This window comes from Lemur catta, chromosome 24, assembly GCF_020740605.2.
Source record: "Lemur catta isolate mLemCat1 chromosome 24, mLemCat1.pri, whole genome shotgun sequence".
NCBI classification, from domain to species: Eukaryota; Metazoa; Chordata; class Mammalia; order Primates; family Lemuridae; genus Lemur; species Lemur catta.
In genome coordinates, this window is record NC_059151.1 from 7,511,539 (window position 1) to 7,537,098 (window position 25,560).

The window sequence follows — 25,560 nt, forward strand, 5'->3', positions numbered from 1 at the left end:
ATCCAGCATTTTGAAACTACCTCTTACAGCTGCTTAGTGACAGAATGACAAATGAGTGTCCTATTCACTGTAGTGTAAAGATGACTGACTTAATGAGCTGTGTCTTACTTGTCAATTAAGTTTTTTCCTCTGCATGTCTCTGTACAGATAAAGAAATTCCTTGAAACCACAGCATAGGGGAGAGAAAGAAGTATATGGTCCCTGTGTTCCTTCAAGCAGAATAGCCTTGCACATCACATAAAAAAATGATTATTCAATATTACTATTTTTATTGTTGAAATTATAAGTGCTTGCATATGATATATGGACATATATTATATACTAATGGATTCAATCACTTCATGGGACCATGGTTTTCTAAGTTGCCTTTGTTAGTTTATGATTCTGCATGTGACATGGTTTACTTAATTCCGGTCCTTCAAAATCTATCACTAATATCTAATTCTATTTTCTACAAATAAAACAAAATAAATGTTACAAATATCCAAAGGTTAAATTCATGTAGTGGTCTTGGAAATATAGATCAAATAAAATTGGTCAGTTATAGAACTTAAGATTAACACATACTTTTTTTGCTTAATAACTGATTGATTGCTTCATAAGCATGAGTTATTTTTATCCAGAAGGGAATTTTTTATTGGAATTAAATATCATCACAGAAATCAAAAGAGTACAATAAGATACATAATATTAGTATTTTTCTAATTTTAACCATAAAAAGGTAAAATGATTGTTTTCACTCATTGTGGATTATTAACATTCCACACTATTTTTAAGGTTGCATCATGTCACATAGTATTTCAAACATTTCATTTGAGCAATTTAAAATAACTAGGAAAAACGTCTTATAAAAAAAGATATTAAATACTTTAAAACTATTACTAGAAAGTGTGAAGGAGTATTTCCTCCAAGGTAGGGTTTTTCTTCCACTGATTCTTAGTTGGTAATCTGTACCTCTACCCCTATGTTGCTAATTTCTTTTAAATGCAGCTGGGTCCTTAGAGAGATACAGGCTCTAGAACTAAGCAATAGATTTGAGTCTTCCTTCTTCCTTACTTTTTACACCAAATATTTACATGCAATGTTTTTCTGTTATATTTTCATTCTGATCTTTCTCTTCCTCTGAATTCCTGTATCCTCTATTTCATATCAGGCCATTATTTCCCCTACTCTCTACCTCCTTCTCCAGCTCTTCCACCCCTTACCATTATGTTTGGTCTTTCCATTCCTAATAAGCAGTAGGTTCAAAGTTAAACACTATGCCGAGAGCCTGGAGTGTAAATATCCAGCTAATTTCCCATGTAATGGCAAATGCTCACTACCAAAGAATTACAGGGTCAAAAATACAAGTAAAGCTGAATGTGTTTCTCTTGCACTTTCAGTAGTGTTTTTTTCTAAAAATAGCACTATTTTGGGGACAGTAGTTCTAAAATCATTATTGAGAAAGACAATCAGTAACAAAGAATTTACTTAGAAAATGCTGTACTGTTGGATTACAATGAAGGTTTTTCTACTGAAGTTCAAGTTAAGAATGTCATTGTTATGAAGCAAAAGCTTTCTTCCCATGAACATCTTATCAGATACATTAGAGATGTTATCTAAATTTTCAGCCTTTCTTCTTCAACATCTTGTAGATAGTTTTATGTACAGAGATTGTTAACTTCTTACCAGTAAAAGCATACTCATTTTATTGCAGTTTGTTTTATTGTTTTTCTCAGATAATGAACTTCTACAGATTGAAAGTTTATGGGAACTTAAGTTGAGCAAGTCCATTGGTGCCATTTTTCCAACAGCGTTGATCACTTAATTGTTCCAGTGTCACATTTTGGTTATTTTTACAATGTTTCAAACTTTTTTATTATTAATATATCTGTTAGAATGACATGTGATCTTTGTTGTTACTGTTGTAACAGCTTTGGGGCATCACAGACCGTTCCCATATATGACCATGAATGTAATCAGTGAGTGTTGCATGTGTTCTGCCTGCTCCGCTGACCTGCTGCTCTCCATCTCTCCTTTTCTTGGGCCTCCCCATCCATGAGACACAGCAGTATTAAAATTAGGCCAGTTAATAACCTTATAATGGCCTCTAAATATTCAAGTGAAAGGAAGAGTCCCACATCTCTCAATTTTAACCAAAACCTAGAAATGATTAAACTTAGTGAGAAAGGAATATGAAAAGCCGAGATAGGCCAAAATCCAGGCCAAACTGTTACCCACGTTTTGAATGCAAAGGACAAGTTCTTAAAGGAAATTAAAAGTGCTACTCTAATCAACATTAGGCTAAGAAAGCTAAATAATCTAAATGCTGATATGGAGAAAGTTTTGGGGATCTGGATAAAAGATTAAACAGCTACAAATCCCTTCAATTCTGTGACGGCTGAGAGAGGTAAGGAAGCTGCAGAAGAACTGTTGGAAGATACCAGAGGTTGGTTCTTGAGGTTTAAGGAAAGAAGCCATCTCTATAACATAAAAGTGCAAGGTGAAGCAGCAAGTGCTGAAGTAGATGCTTCAGCAAGTTATCCAGAAAAACTAACTGAGATCATTGATGAATGTGACTATGCTAAGCAAACGATTTTCAATGTAGACAAAACTGCTTTATATTGAAAGATGATGCTGTCTAGGACTTAAATAGCTAGAGAGGAGAAATCAAGGTCAGACTTCAAAGCTTCAAAGGACAGCTCATTCTCCTGGTAGGCACTAACACAGTTGATGACTTTAAGTTGAAGCCAGTGCTCATTTCTCGTTCTAAAATCCTAGAGCCCTTAAGAATTATACTAAATCTACTCTGTCTGTGCTCTATATATGAAACAACCAAGCCTAAATGACTGTACATCTGTCACAGCATAGTCTACTTAATATTTTAAGCCCTCTGTTTAGACCTGGTAGTCAGAAAAACTATTCCTTTCAAAATATTACTGCTCATTGACAATACACCTGGTCACCCAAGAGCTCTGATGGAGATATACAGGGAGATTAATGTTGTTTACATGTCCACTAACACAGCATCTACTCTGTAGCCCATGGATCAAGGCGTAAAATAAAATTTTAAGTCTTTTTACTTAAGAAATAAATTTTGTAAGACAATAGTTGCCATAGATAGTGATTCCTCTGATGAATCTGGGAAAAGCAAATTGAAAACCTTCTGGAAAGGATTCTCCATTCTAAATGCCACTTAGAAAATTTGTGGTTCGTGGGAGGAGGTCAAAAATATCAACATGAACAGAAGTTTGGAAGAAGCTGACTTTGAGTAGTTCATGACTTCAGTAGAAGTGACTGCAGATGTGGTGGAAATAGCAAGAATTAGAAGTGGATCCTAAAGATGTGACTGAGTTGCTACAATCTCATGATAAAACTTGAATAATTGAGTAGTTGTTTCTTATGAATGAGCAAAGAAAGTATTTTCTAGAGATGGAGTGTATTCCTGGTGAAGATTCTGTGAACATTGCCGAAATGACAGCTAAGGATTTAGAACATTTCATGAACTTAGTTGGTATAGTAACAGCAAGATTTGAAAGGATTGACTTCCATTTTGAAAGAAGTTCTGTTGTGGGTAATATACTATCAAACAGCATTGCATGTTACAGAGAAATTTTTCATGATACGAAGAGTCAATTGATGCAGCAGACTTCATTGTTGCCCTGTTTTAAGAAATTGTAACAGCTACCTTGACCTTAGCAACCACCACTCTGATCAGTGAGTAGCCATCAACATCAAGGGAAGACCGTCCACCTACAAAAAAGATTATGACTTTTTGGAGGCTCAAAAGATTGTTAGCATTTTTTAGGAATAAAGTATTTTTAATAACGTATATGGATTTTTAGACATAATGCTATTGCATAGGTAATAGACTTCAGTATAGTGTAAACATAAGTTTTATATGTACTGGGACACCCAAAACTTTTTATGACTTGCTTTATGTGGTATTCACTTTATTGATGTGGTCTAGCCCAAACCTGTAGTATCTCCGAGATACGCCTGTATTCTGTTATTTTAAAGAATTAACAACAACGACAAAAAAAATCCAAAATGAAACCCCCCTTCTTCCTAGTCCTCTTCTAGAACTGAAAATTGTAACCTGAGATTCATTTCTTTTGATTGTATTTCCAAGTTCACCTTGTAAAAATTCAAACAATACTAGGAGATCCCACATAGAAGTAAGATTGAATGACACATTAATTGGAGAGGTGATATCTTTACAAAGGGAATAAAGGGTTTCATGAGGAACAATGAGAAAGAAAAATTCAGATATTTAGAAAAGAAATTTCTGCAGATAGCAGCAACATGCCTGCTTAGATCAGAGTTTCTCAGTCTTGATACTACTGACAGAAAATTATTAATTGTGGGGATCTGTTCCATATATTGTAACATCTTTGCTAATACCTCTTGCTTAGGAAATAGTATTTCTGGCTTCTACCCAGTCTGTGCCATTAGCACCCCTCTATTCATGACTATCAAACATATCTCCCATATTGGCAAAAATCCCCTGAGGGCAAAACTGCTTCAATTTGAGAACCACTGGCAAGATGAAAAATGTAATAATCATATTAGGTATTTCAAAAATATCATCTCATGTAATTCTTATAAAAAACCAAAGAGATGACATTTTTATTGCAGAACTACGGTCAAGAGAAGTTAAATTTTTTATCTAAGATTACAGACGTTACAAGTGGTAAAACTCAACATTATAATCTACACTCAACAACTATATAGAGTTGAAGAGAAGGTGAGAGGTGACAAATGAACATTGTGTCCACCTAACAGTTTTGCTAGGGTGCAGCACTGGTCAGCTTTCTCTTTGTTAATATCAATTTTTACAATGCATTGCTTACTCAGAACATTGGTCCATGTATAGAATTCTAAAAGTGATTTAACTTTATTTCCTACTTTGTACTCCGAGCTTGGATTGTAGTTGTTAGACTATGATTTGTGAAAGCTCTTGGAAACCAGGAAAAAGGCAGAGTTTTGCTATTAGAATGATAGATTTGATGGCATTTCAAAGTAAACATTGCCTATAAAGAGAGTAAGAGTGTGCAAAACCTGGGAGATCAGCTATAAACTGTCAGCATTTCTCACCTTGTCTCTTAAAATTTATCTATGAAATGTTAACTTCTGAAAATGGCAGTTAAAGACTAAGGTAGGGCTTGAAAATGAGTAGAAAAGTGATTAATTTATCCATTTATTTATTTATTTATTTATTCACTCATTCTATCAACAAGTATGGAATCTCCATGAGAGTAAGGCCTTCATTTTGTTCCTATTTGTCCCTATTGTGACTGCTATTTCCCCTGAACCTTATACAGTACCTGGAAGGTAGTTGTCAATATTAAATATTTATTAAATGACAAGCAATAGGAAAGAATAAGAATGTTTTTATTATGCTATATATATGTATAAATTTTATGTATCAGAAAATGTGCTAAGTATAATAACTTCTTTAAAGAGCTAATAGTCTAGGGAAGTGTGTGGGACAAGGAGCAGATGAGAAATACAAACATTTAAAGAGATAATATAATGTGTTAAGTTTAAATAGAGTTATAAATTTATGAGAGTACCAAGCATTTTAGCTCTAAGTAAACAGACCTTTCCTTACTCATCACTTCTACCTATTTCAAGCCATCAGTCCTAGATTATTAAAATATGACTGTACGCAACTTTAATTGAGCAAGACCTGTCATTATTATCTACATCTGTTTTAGTTTCTATTGCTGATAATACAGACTTAGCAACTTAAAACAGTATCTGTTTATTCACAGTTCTGGTGGTTAGAACTCAAGAAAGAGAAATAACTTTTAGAGAGTCATGACATTATGTCAGGCTCTTCCTGATAATTTCCCTATCTTAAAGTTGACTGTGCTGTATAATATAATCTAGTCGTAGAAATAAAATCAAACACACAACCCCGTGGATTATGCAGGGCATGTGCATCAGTAGGAAGAAAATCTTGGGCCCATCTTAGAATTCTGTGTACTGAAGCAGCCTTCCTTTTTACACATTGTTTTTCTCATATGGAACCACCAAACTAGGTTAGTCATAGTTGTCATAGTATCTAATATAGTCATGATTGTAATAATCACTATCTTTATTGCCATTGCTTTTCTGCCTTCCTTGCTAAGCTATATGCATGGTAATGGCAGGTCCTGGTCTGGCTTCATCACAACTGCAATCCTAACACCTAACTGTTGCTTGGTTACACAAAATAGATGCTCAATAAATGTGTTTTAAAGGGGGAAATGAAAGATAATTCATATTATTTAAGAAGATTTTACTAAGACTAATCTTAAAGCTCATCCATAGTCTCATTCTTCAAGTTTTAGCTTGAATTTTACATTCCCAGCTCATTGCAGCATTACAGATGGTCACCCAGTTACTCCCTGGGCCATCTTTATCTTTATTTACTTCCTGTCTCTTATTCCCTTACCTAATGATCTTGATTACTTATTTGTTTACTTGCTTATTATTTGTCTCCCACTAGAATATAAGATCCCAGAACTTGTTTGATCTCATTTATTGATGTATCTCCAGGTGTTAACCTAACTCCTGATCCATAATGGGTGCTCAGAAAATACTGAAAGAATGACTGATGGCCAGGCAGAACTGTTTTATGGGGCTTGGATATAATTTTTCACAGCCTAGGGGTAACCTGGACATTTAAAACTTCTCTTCACATGCATTGCAGAAATTTTGTAACATTTCTGGAAAATTATTTCAATCTTGGCAAAATTCCCATGTGTAATCTTCACTCTAATTGTATTTACCTCACACTTTGCTGCCCCTCCCCCCCAAATCAGGAATGTGTTACAAATTATTTAACAAACTTAAGGCAACTATGGGTGAGATTAAGGATTTAAAGATTTGTCTGAGTAGCAACTATGCTCACATGAGGGGAGATGGATAATAATTATATCAAAAGTTTCATATAAAAACAATTCTGATTTTGTGATATAAATTTATTCTAGCATTCACTTGGACATAATCAGGTTTTGTTGTTGTTGTTTACAAGGTGAAAATTAGTCTTTGTATTTGGCCTCTAATAGCTGTGTTCTGATTTTTAAACTCATATTAGTCAGAATGTTCCTATGCTCCCCCCTATGTTTTACTTTGGGAATCCAAAGTAAAAATGTGATATAGAGCACTGTTTTGTTAAGCACTTTAATATTCCAGAGCTTCTTGTGCCGTCACCGATTATAACGCCGAGAATGTTCTCCTATTGCCATTGTCAAATGGAAAGTGACAGTTTTCTGGTATTTTGCAGCTTGATAAACTGTCTCCTAGAAAACACCGTAATCAGCATAAATTTAAGTTGTTGTGGGTACATTTTTTATAACTAAATGTTCTAATGCAGTTTTAGTTATCCTAAAATGTAATTATTTAGATAGTAGCTGCAAGTAAATAAATCCTTGATTCATTTTCTTTTAAATCTTGAAAGCTCAGTGCTCTAAATACTGCTTTGCTAGAAAATCATTGACAGCTGCAGACTACTGGCACTTGAGGCAGATTGATAAATGCACAACAACTTTTAGAAATCTCCATTCGTTATTTACCAGCAATTACCTTTTACTGGATCTCATGTCAAAACTTACCCAATTTAATCTATCAACTGATTAATGCTAAATAACTTTTTAAGGCTTTGAGCTTAAAATAGCAAATCTTAGAAACTATGTTGGAATTATGTTATGTAGAACCTTAGAGTTTTCCTATCTTATGGAACATGGTTAAATTTTCATTTGTCTTTTGATTAAGCTTTTATTTTTTTTTAACACTTCCCTCTGCCACCGTGTATACTTTTACACTTCTCCTCCACATTCATCCTTTGTCCATGGTGAGATAATTATCTCTTAAGCTCCATCTTCTTCAATATAATCTTGCGTTCTTCTCTTTGTGCCTTCGCTCTACACCTTCTAGCACAGTCCCTATGATGTTTTATTATAATCATTTCATATGTCTGTCTCCTTCAGAAGCCTGTGAAAATCCCTAATCTTTTCCTCTAGTTTATAAATTCAGGCAACTAAAATGACAAAACTAAACTTCAATAAATGACAAAGGAAATTTTTGCTAATCAGGATTAAATCACAGCAGCCTGCTCTCCTGCTCTTCAAATACTCTACAGCCCTTATTCCAAATTCCACTTCAGCTTTTAACCAATAGAGTAGGTATATATGTAAGGGGATCTGTATGTATAAAATTAGTTAGTTGTCTTCATTTTCGTCATTTTAACTGTGCTATGAAAAATATGTCTCCATTTTATGATTCTGATGATGTGTTGAGAAGTATTGCTGAAAACCCAATGTCAAGGGACATTGGAGTGGATATTTCTAATGATTTGCTATTGTTAGGTCACAGTGGGAGAAAGATCATTGAAATCCGTCAACATAGTTATGGCACCCTGAGATCACTGCATTTTGGATGTTAAATAACAAAGGTTTGTGACCTCGAGTATATGAAAAAGGACTCATCTCCCTTCAACTTCATAGGCTTACCAAAAGTCTCAGCATTTCAGTTCAAATAATGAAAAAGCACATTTATGATGGTTAATACTAAGACCAGCAAATACTGTTTATTTTTTCCTAAATAGAAGTAGTCTTGATGAGCCTCAAAATCTTCTCATTATTAAGACAAGTAACATTGATCAGTTGCATAATGTTTCTACCCACAAATTATTTGAATTCAATTACAGTACCTGACTACTAGTGTTTTATAATGTAGTCATAGCTGCATTTGACGTGAACCTGGGTTCACTCTGAGCCAAGCAAAAGATCAACACATTGAAGGTCTTCCTTTTTAAAAGTCTGATGAAAGAAATTTGGATTGTTGACCAAAACTTCTTAGTCACTTCCCATGGGAAAAGAAGTTCTTTTGGAGGACAGTGCTGAATAGCTTGGCATATGCTGACACTTCGTTACAGTCTTTTCAATAGCAGAATCATTTCCAGGCCACCAGACACAGTGAATAATTCCTGAATGTGCTACATGTGGTGTGGCCAAGATGACAGTACTGCCATCTGGAATAATAACAAAATTTCCTCAAAACAGACATCCTTTATGGAAGGATAACTCATGCAGATCATGTGTCAAGGCCTTGATTTCTTTTGACATTTCCCCACTGGACTTTGCAATCACAAGCAGAAGCACATTTATAGCAATAAAATACTACTACAGATAAGAACTACATAAAACACACATTATTACCTTTTTTTTATACTTACAGGTATTTGGAAGGATGTAGTATCCATTGATATATAAGAATAGGTCCTGGGCTTTTCCATCTAATATGAATGGGTTACATTGTTATTTAGCATGGAAGATACAAATTCACCAGTGACTGGGACACCAGACTAATTAGAATATACTGTAATACCTGGAGAAACTAAGAAATCTTATCTCAACTTGTGTCACCAAACATGAATGAAGCAGATTTTAACCATATTCTTATTCTTACACTTTCAACAGAATTTTTTATTGTCTAACTAGTCTTCCTTCCTGGATCCCTCAACTTTATTTTATATGGCCCAATTAATTTTTCTTTCGTGTTCTCTTTATTAATAAATTCCTTATCCAGTGATTTTTCTAACATTTCATTAAATGAACAGAAACTTTTCTTTATATTAAATCAATATAGAAGCTAACACATAAAATCTATGAAAGATTGTTTCTTAAATCTGGAGTGAGAGATGTGGTTCTCTGACAGGTTGGATTGGTCCCTGTTCCATGTCTTCTCTGAAATTCTTTCCACAGCACCTTAGGGCTCCAACTATTTATTTTCAAAAACTTCTGCTTTTGCTGTCATGATATTTATAGAGTCATTTTTCTTAGTCTAGTGTGAAAGAAACCCTGTCATAAACTTTAATTCATCAGATGATGCTTAGAGGTGATGTCTAACAAATGGATGTTTTGAACTTGGTTATTGAAATAATAAAATACTAGGGCTGTTTGCTATTTATTATTAATCAAAATGGAATAGAGTTGGATAAAAAGAAATGTATGATACATGACGGAAAAATGTGAAATTTAATTATATTCTTCCAGTTGTCAAGCACCTTTAGCTTTAACTTGCCTGATCTATAAATATATGTGTGAAATCTTGCCTTTAGCCATACATATCTGATCCTTGCTATCATACTCCCTTTAGGCTAACGTGGTATATAAAATTGTGTCTAGATGAAATATGTTGTGACTCTGCTAGCCCACACTTTCACTCTTTGACCTATTTGATATACAGGACAAAAACAGGATGCTGTGCGTTTTCCTGAATAAACTGAATGACTGAGTAAATGATATTTGAACAATAAAGCATATGACTATACAACTTGATGTCTTCCTTGATATGTGCAGGACCTACTCACATGTGTTTAGAATAGTGCATCATACAAAAATATATAAGCCATAAAATGTTAATCACTAAAATGACTTAACAGATCAGGAAACTGCAAACTATAGGGTAGTGATTCTTAAAAATCAGAGTACGCCAGATTCTAGGCCTTATTCCCACAGTTGGTTGAGAAGGACTGGGATTAGATCAGAAGATTTTGGTGCAGGTGATAAGCAGATGATACTGAAATGAATTCTTTTGTATGTGCAGAACACAAGTCAATTGCTTCCTAGACCAGTGTATTTCTATTACTCCATGCATTTTGAATATGTTAAGACAATCTGCAATCTGATAGCTCTACTACTTCTTTCAACAGAGCTGTTGTACAACACTGTTAATTTTGAATCATGGGGCCTTAGGTACACAGGATTTTCATAGGGTAAACTTATTTGAAGAACCTAATATTCCTTCTTACTCCTAAACACCCACACCATAATAAGCCTAAAGCATATTAAACTTTATGGGAATTGGCTTCCTGCCAAGTGCAGCTATTAGAGAATTTGGTTATTTTGCTCCTACAACTATAAATTTATCAATTACAAAATACTTATGCTCTAAAGATTTGATTCTTTTGCCAATTCAAAATTCTAGTTAAATAGATTAGTGGCAGATTAAAATAGAAACAACTAGGCTATTCTTTCTCCTTTAAATCTTCAAAGGCAATCTGTTGGTATAATTTGTGACTAGTTTCTAAAATATGCTGTCTTAATAGTAGTTTGTATTTTGTCTTTCAATAAATTGTGTTTGACATGTAGATGAAAGAGAGAGGAAAGCTACATTTTATGTAATGTGCATGTGTGTGTGTGTGTGTGTGTGTGTGTGTGTGTGTGTGTGTGTTTTAGAATTATATTTCACGATGAAGTCTGGTGAAGCACCTTACTAGTTTTATGAACTGACTTCTAAAGAAACTGTCAAAAATAGGTTGTCAGGTACATCTGAGCATTTATCAAGAGTAATATAGCTAGAATATCTTTCTTTTTATATTGGTTAAATGATGTGTCAAAATCTCCCTTTGGCAAATGTGGAAATGTAAACTATAGGTTCCAAATTATTTTACTGCTTTCTAGGTCACTGTCTTTGACATCTAAATTATATGTTAAGATGATAGGTAAATACAATTTTCTGTGGCCCCTGAAGGAAATAAATTATTTTTAAATTTTATATGAGTGTGAGAGCAATATGTGTGTTTTTTCTCTCTCTCCCACCTCCCCCTTTATCTCTCTCCCTTTGTATGGATAGGGGTAAATTTTTCATTTGACAGATTAAAAACATTAGATTATGTCCTAGTTACAGTAATCACAGCGTACTGGTAATACTGTCATTAACAGAGCAATTTTAATGTCTAATTTATAGCAATATAATGAGTGATTAATTCAAGATGAATTTTATTATAAAATGCAATCATGATTAAATGGGTGGGTATTCAAGACACAACATTTCAGCAGTCAGATGTGAGGCAGTATCCCAAAAACATTTAAAGAGTTTAGCTTTAAAAAACCCAGCAGATTATGGTTTACATGGATGGTAACTAAGCAGATAGAAGTTCTCTGTCAGAAATGGCCACAGCAACTAGTAGGTTAGGTGGTTCACGTATACCTCCTACCCAAAAAGGGAGAAATCCTAACCCATCTTTGTGTCCTGGTGTCCAAAATAGTAGACTTAAAATTTTATTTTTAAATTAATTAATGGAAGAAACAGTAAATCATAACTGAGTTATCCTGACTTAAGAGGCCCAATATTAGCCCAGCTGACAGTTTGTGACTTTTTCTTGTATCATTTATCACATCAGCCACACTTCAGCCATTCTGATCCACTTTTCTTTACTTGAACATGCCAACCTCTTTCCCACCTTTCATGTCAATTTCTCTCTCCCTATAATCCTCTTCTTCCCCTGGGTAATCGAAACATGGTTGTTTCTTATTCATCATTCAATTCTTTCCTGCCCAGGGAAACCTTCCAGACTACTGTAACTTTATTTATCATTATCTGAAATGTTTGTGCATTATATATTGAATATTAATTATACTATGCATAACTATATATGTACATATTATCACTATTATACATAATATAATTTATAAACACATGATTACTTATATGTTTAGATTTATAGACATAAATATATGTATTTATATAGAATGTTTATCTTTCTCTTCCACTGGTGTTTAAGCTCTTTGAGGGCAGGAACCTTGACATTATACTCACCCTGTGTGTAGAACAGTGCCTGGCTTGTGGTATGTATATGCTTCATAAGAATGTAGTGAATGAATGAAAACTACAGAAGTGTTTTATAAATTCTTTCTCAAATACGTCCAATTGATTACTTCTATAGAGAAGAATTAAACATTATAATATGAATGAGATAGGTATTTATTTTAGTTTATAACATAAAATCAGAAAGAAATTTATATTGAACAACAGGAATGGTTTTAAAAGCATTGACAAGGACATTGAGTTTTTAAATTATATTTTATCTTTAACAGTAGAGACATATGAAGTTGTTCAATGCGTGGAAATTGTTGCATGCATTACTTGTGAAAAAGAAAAAAATAGCACTTCCAAGAAGCAGGGAAAGGTGATCTGTAGTAGATTTTACATTTTAAAATTAGGTTGCTTAAACATATATGCCAAAAGGTGTATAGTGTGATCATGCTTAGTTTATCACTTTAAATAGTGGCAGGAAAGAATATGAAAACATAGGACTAACTTGTGCTAACATCAGCCCATAATAGTCCTTTCTTTATGTAGTGCTTTTGGTACTATTCAAAAGTGCTAAATAAAAAATCCTTTAAAACTTCTTTCCTATGAAGACAGGCGCACATACGTTTTCTCCCTACCCCATCCCCATCTCTCTTTCTCTCCCTTTCTTTCTCTCTCTTATTTTTTATTTATAAACTTTCATGTGGTGTTAGGGGAACAGAAAGTGCATAGATAGAAATACATAGAAGGAAAAAAAATGTTCTGAACTGGACTTTCGATGTTTGGCTTCTCATTCTTTCTTGGTCATTAGCTTGTTACTTAACCTTCAGACCTCAAGTTTTGTTTGTTTGTTTGTTTGTTTCTTGTTTTCTATGTATAAAATAAAAAACTTGATAAGATTATATGATTTCATTAAATAGAAGAGTTGATTGATTAAAATTTGTTTTAAGTTTGTTTACAGAAATTTCTAAACTATGTCCTAGTGTTTAATTTCTGCCAACTGTAACCCTGGACTTCTCCTTGGCTGTTAAGTCAGTGTGGAGTATTGACCCCCATTACTCAAGGAGCATGCTTTATAGCATGGGGAAGCTGGTATAAGAAGCCAATAATTTAGAGACTTTGATGACTCTATTTTGAATAGTGGCAAAGATCAGAGTTGGGAGTTTTTTTTTTAACTCTACTTTCCAAAGTAATAATTTTAAGCTTCCAGAGTCCAATGTCATAGAGACACATTGCAACTAAATGTACAAGACTGTTCCCAGTTCCATACTGTGGAAGACTCAGGGGAAAGATTATTGTCTAATGTTTTCTATGGGTAAAATGGTTGCTTAATTTAAATGCAAAATGGTTTTGACTACCTTGAGGGGCTCTTTCTCTTTTGATGTTCTTTTTTGTTTTGTGGAGAGAGGAAAAGTCGTATATAATTTAATGTGTAGTGAAATTTCTGTATAAAAAACTCTCAAAGATATCAGTGGTCAGGGGGATATGTACATCTGTGTGTGTGTGTTAAATCGTGCATTTAAGCAGAAAGAAAGATTCTGAAAATTGATTGGAAGAATTTTTAACTTCATGAATTACTTTTCAATAGAGAAATATTTTCAATAATTATACATGGTTCCCTACTATGATTGTGTTGACTAGTTTATTAAGGTAAAATGAAAATGTATGTGAAACATCAACATTACATTCCCCTTTATTGGTATCAATTTTTGAATTTACTGAAGAAGAAAGGCTATGTGTGGAAGGCTGTTTGTTCAAATGCAATGCCTGAGAGCATTTATAAATGGCATTTTAGTAAATTTTTAGAACTTTTAGATCTCGTCTAAAAAGGAGCAGCTATACACTTTTGGTGGGACTATAAATTAGTACAACCTCTGTGGAAAGCAGTATGAAGAGTCCGCAAAGAACTAGAAGTAAACCTACCCTTTGATCCAGCAACTCCACTACGTATCTACCCAGAGGAAAAGAAGTCATTATGTCAAAAAGACACCTGCACCTAAATGTTTATGACAGCACAATTCACAATTGCAAAAATATGGAATCAACCTAAGTGCTCATCAATTGATGGATGGATAAAGAGAATGACATATGTATCATTATCTCTTCTAGACATGACATATGCATGTCTAGAAGAGTTTTTCCTACATTTTCTTCTAGAACTTTTATGGTTTCAGGTCTTATATTTAAGTCCTTAATTCATCTTGGGTTCTGTGTGTATACACACACACACCATGGATTACTAGTCAGCTATAAAAAGGAATGAAATAAAGTCTTTGCAGCAATTTGGATGGAACTAGAGACCATTATCCTAAGTGAACTATCACAGGAGTGGAAAAACTAACACTACATGCTCTCACTAATAAGTTGAACTAAACAATGGTTTTAGGGATTAAAACTTACCTATCACATACAATGTACATGATCCTGGTGGGGGGTACACTAAAAGCCCTGACTCTAGCATTATGTAATTCATCCATGTAACAAAAACATTTGTACCCACTTAATATTTTGCAATAAAAAATAGATAATTATCTTGATTTAAAAACAATACAGAGTCAAACAGTAAGTATATTATTATACTATTATTGAGTATAAAATATAAAGGAAAGAAATTGGGCATGATAGAGCTCAAATTTCTTAAAATTACATTTTTTTGGTTTGTTTGATCTTGCTTCTTTGGATCATATGTCCTGGAATATTTTTTTTATTTTGTTATATATAATAATAATGTATTATCATTTAAATTTTCAGTTTATTAAGCTCTTCATTTCTATTATATAATGCAATTTTTACAGACTCATTGAGGGAGGCAGAACATATTTTATACTTTTATTTTAGAGATGGGGAAATGGAGATTTAGAAAAATCAAGTACATTTACACAGCTAGTAAATTGAAATGCTAGGATCTAGCCCAGGTGTTTCCAGTCTAAGTTCACCATGTTTTTTAAAACTGACAATTTTGAGCCCTCAATCTAAGAATGTTTTTTGCATTTTAAATAATTAAAACCCATCAAATGCAGTAGAACACACATGCCTTCAGCAACATGCCCAAAAAATGCTTTCTTGCTTTTCAACCACTTATTGATGCGAATCTACATTGTACTACCTAACTCAAAGCAAGATGCCCTTAAGATCACATATGACTGATGCCCAACTGGAGGATCAGCTGAAACTGCAGGCCTCCATGCTGCAACTAAAATGTTCAAATGCTTTTCAGCAAAAAGTAAACACAACAAAGTCATTAAAAGGTTAACTTTAAAATTAACAAATAGTTTTCATTTTCAAAGTTATTAAGTACATAGTAGTTACATTTTTACACAATAATTTACATTTTCAAGTATATCTAATTGAAGTTCCTTGAATGTGCCTTATTTGATTACAACTAAATCAATGCAGCCTTCCAACATGAAAAGGTTCCCCACCCCTAATATGACGTCTTAATAGAGACTTAAATGACAAGGAAATGAGAAGCAGTTTTGTCTTCTTATTCCTTGTTGAATGGAAACATAGTCCAAGGTTAATACATTGTATCCAACGTAGGCAGTCGCATATGGAGTTTTCAAAGGCTCGTTCTGCTTTCCGGTGAAGCTTTTCTATTTGAAAGGAAGAAGTTTAGCCAAGAGCAAATTATTCATTATTACATTCTCAAAACAGAAATCTCTCAGTATTTTCTATCTTTCGTATTGTACATGGGGAACAATAAGGTAGCATGGAAGTAACTTTGCAGCTATGCTGAGTCAGTGAAGGAGGTGCACCACTTGAGTATTGAGTGTGAGCAAAGCATCATTTTTCAAAATAGTCTTCAAAATCTTTCCTTCACACACATTCTCATGTAGAACAAGATAAAGAGGATTAAGTTATCCAGGTCAGCATCAGCTCAAATATACACAGTTCATTTCTTTTATAGGCAGCACAACCAGCCTTCCTCCCATCCTTATAAGAATTTCACAAAGAAGTCCATTAGTGTGTCCTGTCACTGTGAAAAACATTTACTCCTGCAAAGTGGCTTCTAAGTCCATGTCAATGAATTTATGTTGCACCTTCAGGGACAAAGATCAGGCATCCTTAGCTACTTCAGAATTTGGAGAATGACTTGAGATTTCAAGATTGGGGAGGCTTTTTATATTTTACTCTTCTAAGCTTTAAAATCTTTTGCTCACTGTTTTCACCTCTTTTCAGATGAATTTTATAGAGTTGGAGAGCCGAAAACCATCTTGTTTTTTGTGCCCCACACCATGTATTTCTAAACTGTTCAATAGCCTGTTGCAAATATTTTATTTGTATTATTCAAAATGAAGACTTAAAATTCAGAAATTGGAGGAGAAAAACAGAGAGGAGAAAAAGAGACAACATGGCAATCTTGATTGATGTAACTGGGTTAGGTTCTTCCACAAAGAAAAGAGTTTTTCAAGAAGCAGTTAGATATCTACTTGCACAGGTTGATTTTAACTGGGATGTCACTTGAACAAAGAAAAAAATCCATCTTGTCTGCATAACATTAATTTTCCATTAAAAGTGAATGTTTATTATTCACTATTAGGAGGTGGTTTTACTCAGTAATCTTTCAAATATCTGCATCATTCATCTGTCCCAAAGGATGATGATTGCAGGTTAGACAAATTAAATATATATATATATATATATATGTATAGAAATCATTTTTATATAGCCCAGCAGTACATTTAGGTTTTTTCAGTAAATTTAGTTTCATTGTTTAGAGTAATATCAGTGTTCATTATTTGTTGACACTCTTGCTGATGCTTTGCAGGATAAGGAAAAAAGAGAGAGTACTTGGACACTGGTTTGAACTTTAACATTCTCTGTTATTAAGAAGTTCAAGATGTTTTTACTTCTGTAAGATATACTGCTTATTTAACATTTCCTGGCTTTTTATGAAAGCAGAAAAGACAAGTTCATTTTATTCTATACATTTATAAATCTCTTATACTGTATTGTACTTGTTTTTCTACTTTTAATATTCATGTATTCATTCTTTTAGCAAATATTTATTGAATTCTTAATTTTTATGAGATATAGTGATAAAAGAAATACTCCCTGAGCTCAACATTTATAATCTAGTTAGAGAGATAGCATACATACAAATGACTACAGAAAAAGATAGCAAATATTAAATGTTGTAGAGGGATAGGAAAAAAAAATTCAGTAAGAGTTCATATGAGGGTGAACCTACTTAACCCAAAATTCCATTATATCAGCCTGTGAGGCTATCCAAATTCTGTTGGTGTAGTAAATATTATTTGGTGTTTTGCTGTTCTCCAAGCTATGAGGGAAATGGCATTATATTAAATTAATTACTCTTGATTAGTATAATGATTCTCCTGTTTTCTAGAGCTTTATCATATTTTGACATCAAATTGTTAAAAGCTTACAGAATTGTCTGTGTGTATATTCTATTTATAATTTTATCTAATGTAAGTGTGTATAAAGACTAAATTAGGACATAACTATGTTATGGTGAGTTTATTTTCAAGATTGTTAATGATACTGTAATCTTTCTAAATATACACACACATACACACACACACACACATATATATATATATATATTTAAAAGTATAAGATGTAACGGTATGGATATCTCAGCCCTCCCAATCCACGAAGACAGAATAATTACTGATATGATCAATTTTGTTGTTGACACCAAAAAAAAATGACATTCAAAACAGTACATTTTGATAGACATAGTACTGAGAATTAAAGAGAAAAATGCAGTAAAGTGTATATCACTTCACCTGGCATGCTTAAATCTCACAATAAATGTTAGCCCCAATAATTAGTACTGATACTATTTGGTGCATAACATACTGATTTCTTACAGACAAGTGAAAGGGTAAAGTTCACCTTGTTCTCCCCTTTGTTTTCTGCCAGGGAAAATAATGGGACAAATATCAAATATAACAGTTATGGTTGTGTATCAAAATGGACTACATGAATGTAAAGATGAGAAATATGGCTATTCTCAACAGAGATCCTCTGAGTCTTAGTTGTAATGGGAAGCCCAGCCATTTCTTCCTGTTCCTTCCAGTGCATGCACAGATAAATCCAAAACCAGAGTTCACTAGCCTATACAAGTATACCCTCCCCCCAGAGATCTTGGCATATTTGCCTCTTCCACAGGGCTCTGGAAATTAATTTGGATAATTTTATTACAACTAAGTTTGTCCTTGCATTTACCTTACAGCTTCACCTGATTTCTCTACATACACACTCAGAGCTCAATATCCACCTGATCTTTAAAGTGAATAGAAGCCTTTTCAATGTACAGCCGGATAGACTAGCAGTCATGTCCACCCATACAGCTGACTTTCAAAGACTTTCAAAGCATCTTTGTGCCACAAGTGCTACCTCCTGCCAGAAATCCCTCGTACACTCGCCTATAAGGGCAAGGAACAACGTCTGTCTTATTCACAGTTGTGTTCCCAGGTCCTAACTCAGCACAGAGACCTTCAATAATTGTTAAATCAACCAGTTAATCCATGAGTAACTTAAAAATCTCAGTTACAAAGGGAAAAAGAAGCTTAGTGGTATTTGAATGTATGAACTCATTATGAAGGAAGAGTTAAGTAAACATTGTGCAGTGTTTCTCAGTGTTAATTTGTTCTACCTGGGTGGGTGCTGTCCTCACTGCAGAGTGGCAAGCATGTAACTTATCTTTGGCCAATAGGTTTTAAAGCTCAGAGAACAATGATCCAAGGAATCCATAAGGAATCCAGTAGGTAACTTAGCTTAAATATAAAAATAAAATAAAATTATATATTGTCTGTTTCTAAAAGATAAAAATTTTAAAACAAGTTTGCATGTAAGAAAATCCAAGGACTGTTTTTTTTTTTTTTTGGTTTACTGGTCTAGAATTTCCTTAAAGAACTCCTAATTCCAGACTGCAATCAGGAAATCAGGATCTCAAGTCAGGCCAACTCCCCAAGCTGTGATTATCTCCATTCAGTGATAATGCTACTTTCCCAAAGCTACTTAAGAATAAGTGGACAGATAGGAATGAAAACAAAATGTTTCTGGTGGAACATTTGCAAGAGTACTAAAACTCTTTTCTTGCGCGTGGTTACCTCTCATCTGGTCTTTGAGGGGCTCAAGTTTGCTTTCCTATAAAGTTAATGCAAAAGTTTAACCTCCTTCATCTTAGATATCTTCAAGAGACATAATTTAAATCATAAACATTCCAGTCCATAAAAATTTTCTCAAGCAGTAACTTCTTCTACGTCCTGAATAGTTTGAAAATCAAATACTAAGGCTTAGTTTCCACTTTTCTTGTCACAAAGAACAAAAAATAAATGATTATAATTATCTGATTTTATCTATGGCTTCAGCTTAAGGCAACTGAATTTAGACATTTTGTTATGTAACTATATCTCATAGAAAGTGTTTCGCATATCAACATATTTTAGGATACGTATTAGTATAAATATAAATCTAGGGTGAAAATAAATATATCTGTTTTGACCACGGAGATCTTTATATCCTTCCTTCTTTACATTCTTCTTTAATTTTTTTTTAATGGTGAAACTCCACTTATTCATAAACTATTATATATTATAATCCTCAGAATCCTCCACCTGTATATTATTCAACCATAGCCAGATGGTCCTTTTCCTGGCTCCTTTTCTTTCATGATGCCATCATCGCCTCTTGATTATGCATGCATAGCATTAATACCTTTCACTTTCGGATCTAAAAGCTGTGTATTTGGTCAATCAAATCCTTCAATTAATACTATTGGGCTCTGAAAGTACCAGTGTGATAGGGAGAACTAGTGCAATATAAAAACAGAAGAACAATTTAGTTTGCTTTTTGTTTCCTGACCGAATAATTGATTGGGTTTACAACACAGTTCAAGGCAGAAATTCCATATTTCCCATGTTATCGTTATAGATAGATGACAGTGTTTTGCTTATAGAAATGTAAGCTTGCAGTGCCTAATATGAAAGTCATAATGCCTTCTTAAAATGTTTGTTATGATTATTATGTAAATATCGTTTTTTTAAAGATATTGTTTTTGTTGACAGGAAAGGAGTGTTGAAAACTACCCTCCTCCTTGAATAATGAGGGGGAATGCCAGAATTAATGTGACGTTGAAGTGTTTTATGAAATAAACATTTTGATCTGATGTCCTAATACATGTAGAATCATAAACAAAATCTTTTTAAAAGCACTTTTTAAGTATTGTTTTAAAGATAAAATTGGAGAGTTGATTTATGTAATATGACTAAATAGTGTGAAAAGAATTTATTTTCTATACATTGCTTCAAAACAAGTGCTCATATGTTTATATATCAGTCTTTTTAAAAGTTCATATACCTACTACACATTCAGTTTTCATTCTGTACTGGTAATGTTATTAGGACACATTTCATTTGGTAAGAATTAATGCCAGCCAAAGCAGATGATGGCTCAGGAATAATTCTTAAGAAATGCCCAAATTCATTCAATCATTCTTACATAAATGATTTAGTTTGGAAATATTTGGTGGAGTAGAAGATGAAAGGTGAGATTTTTCATCTTTAGTTCTACTGTGGAAATAGTCTGTCAGACTGATGGGGCATCATTTAGGCCTCATCAGAAACTGTGAATGCTGCAATATGGTTTGATTATAGTGCTAAATATCAAGCCACACAGACAAGAATATCATTCAGCCAGGTGTGGTTTATACATATTTTGAATAAAAAATATTTCCTTCAAAACTTAAGATGATTTGTTTTGCACAGAAAGCATATTTTTTGGATCTTATGAAGCAATTTTTTTTAAACAATGTATAACTGTAAATTATTTTAGTAAAATATTTTTGATTAAAGAGACATTAGTAACAATGTCTTTAAAAACGAGGCAGTATTGGGTATTCAATGACTCATTTTTCTTATTTAAAATGCCCATAGCTATATTAGGAGTTTTAAGTTAAAAAAATACTTTGTTAAATAAAAATGAGACATTTGATTTATGGTGAGACTCTTCAGAACCTTCACCATATAGGCATACAAGCATACGTTGGAGATACTGTGGGCTTGGTTCCACACTGCCTCAATAAAGCAAACAATGCAATAAAGCAAATCACATCAATTTTTGTGGTTTCCCAGTGCATATAACAGTTATGTTTACACTATACTGTCTGACCACCAAGTCTCAACAGTGGGCTTAAAATATTCAGTAAACTATGCTATAAAAGATATGCTGTCATCCAGGCTTTGTTGTTTCATTTATAAAGCACAGGAAGTATAGATATAGTATACTTCTTTAGGGCCCTAGGATTTTCAGAATGGTGAATGAGCATTGGCTTCCACTTAAAGTCACTGGCTATATTAGTCCTTCTCGAGAGTCTGCCTGTCCTTGGAAGCTTTGAAGCCAGGCTTTCATTTATGTTCAGTAAATGTGAAATAGGAAGGTCTTTCAAATTTTACCTTTCATTTTGTTTTACTTCACTTATACCTAACAGGCAGAGAAGAGTGTTCACACTGTAAGATTCTGTAGATAGGCTTTGTGCATTTACAGCTTTTGCATTTCAAGTCTCCATTTTATACTGTATCTAGGCTGTAACATTTCTACTGTCTCTGCCTTTTCTTAAACACTCTTATATGGCAATGGCAAGAGAAAAGCAATGAATATGAGAGTTCTGGGGAATAGTTTATTAACTTGAGAACTACACCGTGCTCTTATATATTGCTCCAATGTTAAGAAAGTGATTTAGGTATAACAACACTGACTAAAAAGCATTTTTCTCATTTTAAAAGATAATTTGTATAATGTATTTTTTTTTTTTTTTTTTTTTTTTTTTTGAGACAGAGTCTCACTTTGTTGCCCGGGCTAGAGTGAGTGCCGTGGCATCAGCCTAGCTCACAGCAACCTCAGACTCCTGGGCTTAAGCGATCCTACTGCCTCAGCCTCCCGAGTAGCTGGGACTACAGGCATGAGCCACCATGCCCGGCTAATTTTTTTTTTGTATATATATTTTTAGTTGGCCAGATAATTTCTTTCTATTTTTAGTAGAGACGGGGTCTCACTCTTGCTCAGGCTGGTCTCGAACTCCTGACCTCGAGCGATCCACCCGCCTCGGCCTCCCAGAGCTAGGATTACAGGCGTGAGCCACCGCGCCCGGCCAATTTGTATAATGTATTTTTATTGTGTATTTATAGAATTCTTAGAATCTGAGCTTAAACTTAAGTGCACTCTACTTTTTACTAGTCATAAAAAACAATTTTCTTAACTTTGATTCTCTTCTATGATTCTTATATATCAATTTGTCATCACTTTATATGTAAAATAATAGGAAATAGGAAAATTCATGGAAATGATATATATTTATATCTTAAATAGAAGTTTTGTTTGAAATTAAAATGCTCTTTTATTTAAAAATATAGTTCTAGGAAAATATTACAATGGTATTTGCTAATGTTACTGTTATATATAAATCAACTTTCTGGTACGCAAATTATCTATAAATGATATATTTATAGTTAAAACTACCATTTCTTGAAATTATTGACTAAAAAACGCATGATTCATGTACTACTAGAAATGCAACATCTTACGCTCGAAGGAAGAGTTGAAAAGAGATTTGGGGGGGAGACATTTACTGAATTAGAGATTTAGTAAGAATATAATTTTTCATAGAATAATTTGGCTATTCTAGAAGCCCATGGTTTTTGGTTTCGCCTAGTCAACTAAGCCTGAGGTTGAAGTAAACATATTTCTGGTGATAATTGCATGCTAAACCTTGATTTGCTTAGATGTGTTATCAAAGATGAGTATCACATACTGTCAGTGATATATAGTGATATTCCCAGGGGGGATTACAAACAAAACCAACCTCCCTTTTAGTAGATAAATGTTTAATTTTTCTCACCGTATATATTTTTGCATTACTCCAAGTGCACAGAAGTTATATAGAAAAATAGAATGATTATATTTATATTAGACATAATAGTATTCTTATTTGTTGTTCTGATAAACTTTTTTATCATTTGAGTTTTTATGCCTCATTTTTGCAACACATATTTTTTGCACTTTTTCTCTAGCATCTGCCAGCCATACAGTAATCCATTTTTTGGTTCTTTTAAACACAAATAAAGCAAACATTTCTTACCTATTAGGTCACTTTGAAAGAAAAGAATGAAAATTCATATTTTCCGTGGTTATATTATTCATACAGAAGCAGAGATGACACATTTTAAGAGTCAATTTTATTGTATTTTGATAATGATATTTTTTTATTTCCCTCTCTTCTTTAGTCTTTTGTTTGTTATCACTTTGGAATTAAAATTGGATTTCTTTACTGCATATTAATGCAACGCAAGCAAACCAGTATGTCTGTAGATGGCCTGAACAGATTCTTCAGCACTCCCTTGGGGAAAATATAGTGTTTATCTCATGGAAATAAATTCTTAGATGTATAAAAGTGTTCAAGGGGAAGTAATTTTGACCATTTAAGTGGTAAACTTTACTAACACCTCTGCTTATGTGAATCTTAGCAAATACTTTCACCATTATAAAGAAGTAGAAATAATTAATAGTGGTGCACATTCATTTCAATTCTTAATATGTATACGTACTTATTATTTGCCAGGCACTGTGTTAAACACATGATACAGAATGAATAAGAAATTAGACATGATCTTTAGATAAAAATAGCCGACTAAGCAAAGTGAAGAGAAAAGTTCTGGGTGAACAACAGGATTGTTTATCTATTCTCTGAATAAAGAGTGTGACTTTTTTTTTTTTCCAAAAAAGAGAGAAGTTGCTATCGTTTCCACAAGTCATCGGGTTGTCATCTGGGGCTGAGCAGCAAAAATATTTTATAATAGCACATGTACTGGGTGAAAACAGCCTATTTTCTATTTTAATAAGCTAGGTACATTGAGAGGAAAGATGTAAAATTTTCCTAAAGTAGATTCAGTATAAGCTGTAATGTTTTTCAGCCAGAATGTCGGACAGATATGCCTGTCTGAGAAGAAATTGTTATATCAGAGTTGTAAGAGTCATAATTACCAGTGGATTAGAGTATAGAGCTCAGAGCCCACTTCTTGAGTCACACTTAAACACATAATGATTTTCAGTCTCCGATATATGTAACATAAGATGGTCATTAAACTCAGATTTTCAAGAGCAGTTCTAATATCAAATATTCTATCCTGTTTTCTTGAATATTACATTGAAATATCAAAGGATTCATATTATTTTATCTTTGAAAGTATACCTATTATATTGATTTTGCACCCAAAATATGCACACACATATTTTGATTATATTTGATTAAGAAAATATACTCGTAACATTTTCAATGTTGGTTACAGATTATTCTGTTAAAAGAGTTAGGAGAATTTTTCAAAAAAAGGTAATGATGCTGTTTTGAGGTGGATTTTTGTTTTAAAGAAATTTGTTCTTAGAGACAGATTTCCCTTATTGTATTAGAAATTCATTATGCAAGCTATATGATTATGTATTAGAATAAGGAATGTATTTCCTCTAAAACTGTGGCAGCTCATTCTTTATTCACAGTGCTGGTTAGAGAGGTTAGGCCACAAATATTAACTATCACAAAAACTAGTTAATCACATCCATTAATACACCCAAATTGCCAGCTCATGACCCTGAAACTGGAAAAATTAATAAAAAAGACATAAACATAATTTAAAAATAATTGAACACCTATCATGGTTAGGATCTAAAATTACTTAATCATAAAATTCACAGGATGAGGATTTGCCAAATGATTTTGCTGTAAAAACTGTAGGTTATTTCAGATGTGTAAAGTTGTAGTATTGACACTTTAAAAATAATTTTATTTGTTAAAGGTAACAACAATTCACTGACTGATATAAACTGTTTAGCATAAAATAAAATACAACCTACAGCATTTCATATAGCAAATATGAAAAGTAAAGCCTGAAAAGGGTTATTAATTAAAGGAATCAATATACTTTGAAAATAATGAAGGATAAAGGAGATTTGATACTTAAATATGGATGTTTC

General features: G+C 33.1%; 1 protein-coding gene across 2 annotated transcripts in view; it reads left to right on the forward strand.

The window, feature by feature from the left end:
* The window catches only part of GRID2 (glutamate ionotropic receptor delta type subunit 2), a 1,057,247-nt gene that overhangs the window by 383,967 nt on the left and 647,720 nt on the right, over positions 1-25,560 (forward strand). The window lies entirely within an intron of this gene.